This window comes from Uloborus diversus, chromosome 5 (genome assembly GCF_026930045.1).
Source record: "Uloborus diversus isolate 005 chromosome 5, Udiv.v.3.1, whole genome shotgun sequence".
NCBI classification, from domain to species: domain Eukaryota; kingdom Metazoa; phylum Arthropoda; class Arachnida; order Araneae; family Uloboridae; genus Uloborus; species Uloborus diversus.
Genome location: NC_072735.1, coordinates 177,981,360 through 177,986,426, shown reverse-complemented (window position 1 = coordinate 177,986,426; position 5,067 = coordinate 177,981,360).

Genomic DNA, 5,067 nt, shown 5'->3' with positions numbered 1-5,067 from the left:
TTTGTCATTAATAAATTAATTTGATTTTCAATTGGAGATGTGAACCCTGTTTTATTGAATTCCTGTTTCAGATTTTAAAATGGGAGCTGCTGTTAAAATCTATTTTTTCCCCTTGGAAGCAGGCCCGATTCTAGGGGTAGGCGACCTAAACGGCAGATTTTAGGAATGGCAAATTAAGAAATTGAATTTTTTTTTAAATTTTTTTGGTAAAGTTTTAGTATCTGTTTCAGTGCCATAAGATACATAGCTTTAATGTTGAAAAAATAATAATTTAGGGTGTATACTAGTGCTTGAATATGCAAAACATAGTTGGGAATTCAACTAGAAATTCAGTTAGCTTTTAGTGTATACCAGTGCTTGGATATGCAAAACCCAGTTTGGAATTGAACTAGAAACTAACTTTAATTAAGGGCGGCAAATGTATGTATGTTAAGTATGTTTTTTGGCGTACGACCCACATTGGGACGGGATCATTTTGGTCCTAATAACCGGCTGGTTATTAGGACCAAATTAAGCGAACAGGACCTGTGTAGCTTGACTGAACATGTTATAAGCAAAACATATAAATGCCCTCATGGTTATTGTGAGCCCCATTATATATGGTAAGCATACAAAGAAGAAAAATTGCTGTTTATGAAATTTTTCCATTACAAATTAAATTAAAATAAAGCGAATGAATTTTTTACATTCATCCCAGACCGATATGGTTTTAGTCATTCCTTCCAGTTGCCGATATTGATTCAATTCAACAACCAAAAGTAATTAAAAATGTAAGAGTGAAAAAATAACTGCTAAAAATACAAATCAGTCATTGAAAATTTCCAATGAAATGTAAATTGCGTATTTTACCACTAAATTGAAGAAATTTGAAATTTCATTGAAATTTTGATTTCCACTGGAACAGTGCTGCTATGAAATGGTTGTTTCGTTAAACATTTTTTCCTGTTTTTATTGCCAAGAACCATTTTTAATTTTTATTGCACTAACTATTAGGTTCATTGACCCACTTAAAACTCGCGTCAAACAGGCAATTTTTAATTTTTTTCCAATTTGTTCTCATATTTCTTAGTCCGGTTTAGCGGATTTTTGGTCCCAATAAGCAAATATTAGGCTTGTGTAATGGAATTTATTTTGGTTCTTTAAGATTTGGTCCAAATAAGCGGCTGGTCCAATTAACCGGTGGTCCAATTAAGCGGAATCCACTGTATATATATATTTTTTTTTTTTTTTAATAAAAAGGTGTTTCATAAGGTGAAGAAATATATTTTTTAAAAATCTGAAAAAAATCCAGGATGTGAAGAAAAAGTTATTTAATCATGCAGGCAGTTTTGCTTTGAAAAATTGATAATATTTTTTGAGACATTAAGAAATTGAAAAAAAGGTTCATATGTGACCCTATTTTTCCTATTCTTTGTTTTATTTATATAGATTTTATTTATTTGTTTTTTTGTTGAAAACATTAATTTATGTTTCAATGTCATAAGACTAGCTGTTGTAATGTTAAAAAAGATGATTTAAATTGTGTTTTTGTTTTTTGATATGCAGAAAATAGTTCAGAATTCAACTTTAAACTGAAGTTAAAACTTGTGCACTGTCAATAGGGAATGAGAAATGCACATCATTTTTTTAATGCTCTATTGATTTGATATTTTCATCCCGAAAACTCAACTACAAAATGCAGTCCTTATTTCTGCAGGTTTAGCTCGTGTTTCGTGAGCTCAATCTCAAATTTTAGGTGATCACTCAACTAAGATGTTTGTTACAATTACTACTTCTTTAGAGACTGGAAACCCGTCTTGCCGTTGTTTTAAAAAATGGTAGGTTATTTACTTAGTTTTAAATTACAAATGAGGGAAAAGGATTACTTTTTATGTACCAGTCTATCTGGAGTATTCGATCACGGAAAACAAATGTTAGGGCTGGGATATAAATCAGGATTGTATTTCCTTGTTTATTACCGATTTGTATTTGAGTAACTTACTTTTGAAAGAGCAATGAAAGGGGAGGGCGGCATTTGTCAACCTTGCCTAGGGCAGAAAAACTACTAGAGCCAGCCCTGCTTGGAAGCATCATATAAACATTACTGGTAAAACTTTTTTCTTTCTAATAGGCTGCATTAGAAGCTTTACTTATTGCAGGCGTAGTGTGCTTCATTCTTTCATTTAGGCACCACTATTGGTGGATGACATTGTTACGAGGATTTTTTATGCCCAGTTTTCCTGCAAGATAGAGACTCCTGAGCTCTCTTTGATGCAAAACTGAACTAGAAATTTAATTTTGAAAAGAGTACTCAAAACCAAATAAGTTCTTGATAGATCTTTTACTTGCTCCATTATCATACTCAGGCCTGGATTTATGTACAAGCTAAGAAAGCTAAAGCTTAGGGGCCCCCAACTCCTGGAAATTAGCATGATTTGTTCCAAAGAAAAGTACTTAAAAAATAAATTATATTTTCTATTGCGAGTAGTGATGTAAAATACCCATGTATTTATTTTTAGGGGTAAATACCCAAAATGGGTAAATACCCGGGTATTTACAGTCGAGCCTCAATATATCGAACTTCCACATATCGAAATTTTCTATATATCGAAATCCCAGCAAACTTTTATGTTCATTACATAGAAAAATTGTTTCTATATATCGAAAACATCTCTATATATCGAAAAAAAATTCGAGACATTCGTAGATTTTTTTTCCATATTAGACTGTTTGTCTCATGAAAAATGAAGGTTAGGGGAGAAAATTATGTTCACTAAAAGTTCCTACGAAACTCATAAGGAATCTGGGATTGAGGGGTGTGTAGATAGGTCGTTGTTTCGTTCTGGAGATCTTAAATTCCCTCAAATTTATTTCACATATCTTAGCTGTAACCAGTAACACTGTAAAATCAGTTTCAAGTCATCCCTTTTGTCTGTTGATTATCCTTCCTAGTCTTTTTAGCTTCAGTAAAAATCATTCAAGTTAAGTAGATTGATTTTTTACTTTTTTCTCGATTACATTGTCAAAACAAAAATACCCTCATGTTGCGGATCAAGTTGAATTGCCGAAGAATGAAGATGTATGAAGGAGCAAAAATGTAATTTCTATTAATTTTTTTATTATTAATTTTCATTTAATCCGATGCTCGTATAAATTATAAATAGGATTTCATGCACGAAAATTAGCTTTAAATTTAATCTTTTAGTAGATTTTTAGGATAAAATAAAATCGTTTCCATATATCGAAATTTCTATATATCGAATTTTTTTCCGGCAATTTGCTACTTCGATATATGGAGGTCCGACTGTATTTCAAAAATTTATATTCAACTAAAATACTTTTCTGTATGTATTCCATTATGTATATACAACTAACAATATACAAAACAATAAATTTTTGCTCAAAAATTGTATTTTGATCACATATTTAAAGAATTATTGTGTGAAACAGCTTAGCAATCTAATATGATATTCACATTAAATATGTTGATATGCCTAATCAATGTTGATAGCCAAATTTCAGATATAAAAAGCCATTCTACAAAAAGTAAAAAGGTTAACTGGTTACAAAAAAAAGCAAACATGAATTTTTTAAGGTCCTAGTCTTTTATAATGCTCCCTGCATGACATCAAAATGTAACGAAATGTCGCTCAATTTATTATTATTATTTATTTACCTATATCTTATGCAGAAGTTTCCTTCAAATTTAGTTCAATTGTTCAGGTGTATTCTGTATCACACACACACACATATATATACACACACACATAATATACATAATCATTTAAAATTTTTAATCTTTTATTTTAGGGTTTATGTTTAAAAAAAGAAAATAGTCACCTTTTAATACCGCCTAAAAATTTTTTGCAAAATGCACAATTACTAGGGGATTTACCCTGCCTTCGGATAAATACCCAAAAAAATATTTACCTTCCCACCCTACAGGGGAGCAAATGCAAATGAGCAAGGCAACAGAAAAGAATATTTTGCTTTTCTTTTTGTTTATTAATGTGAAAACTGTTTCTATATTTTCCATGATATCACTTAAATATCAATAAAATAAATAACACCATAGTTTCTTAATAACTTCTCAGTTTATTCTTCCAAACATCCCTCATGCTTCCTTTTTTTTCATTTTGGATATGACTAACCTAGATTGTGATTTTGAAATCCTGAAGTTCATAATGAATTGCTTATACTTCTCCAATTATGACATTGAAAAGAAAGATTCTTTGGTTCACCATATGTTTCTTTCATGATTTCATCAAGTCTTTTAATAAAAAATTATTATAAACTGTGTAATACATATATGTATATATCAGTTTTACCAATTATTTCATATTTAGATTTTTTAAAAGAAATCCCATTCACTTTTTTGCAATTTTTGTAAAATACCCAGTTTTTGGGTATTTACCCAGGCCTTGGGTAAATACCCAAAAAATATTTACCTACCCGCTGGGTATTTACCCGGTCCACATCACTAATTGCGGGAAACCTTAAATTTGGAAAAGTGGAGTACAAAAGACAGATGGGAGGGGGTAGGGAGAAGAATGCCAATATATGTCAAATTATGCTCCTTGCTGCATCCTCCACCAAACATGTAAAGACAGTGGTTCTGACGTTTCTTCCCTAATTTTTGTGACTCACATGTATCACATCTTGCTATTTATATAATTTTGAATGCAGTATTTTGGAAATTCTTTTGTTATTGCTTGCTTTAAGCTTACTTCTTCTGCATATTGTCAATCTTTTTAACACCAGGAAAAAAAATACACTACCTCTATTTCTTTTTGTTTCTTTGCCCCACTTGCAACTGTAGCAAAGTTGTTGTCATGAGAAATCTATAGCTTCTTTTTCTTTTAAATTTAAAATAGCTGTTTCTTACAAAGTTAGAACAAGACTAAAAATTTACAATCAATTACTAAAAATCAGAGACTGGGAAGTACAAAGGAAGTGCTTTAAATAGTTTTAATTTTTCTAAAATCCTTGAAAATAATTAGATAAGTATTTGAAAATCCTAAGCAAAGTGGGCTTCAATTTTATTTCTTATCAAGTATATACGTTATGAATTGTTCAAATGGGCAGTAT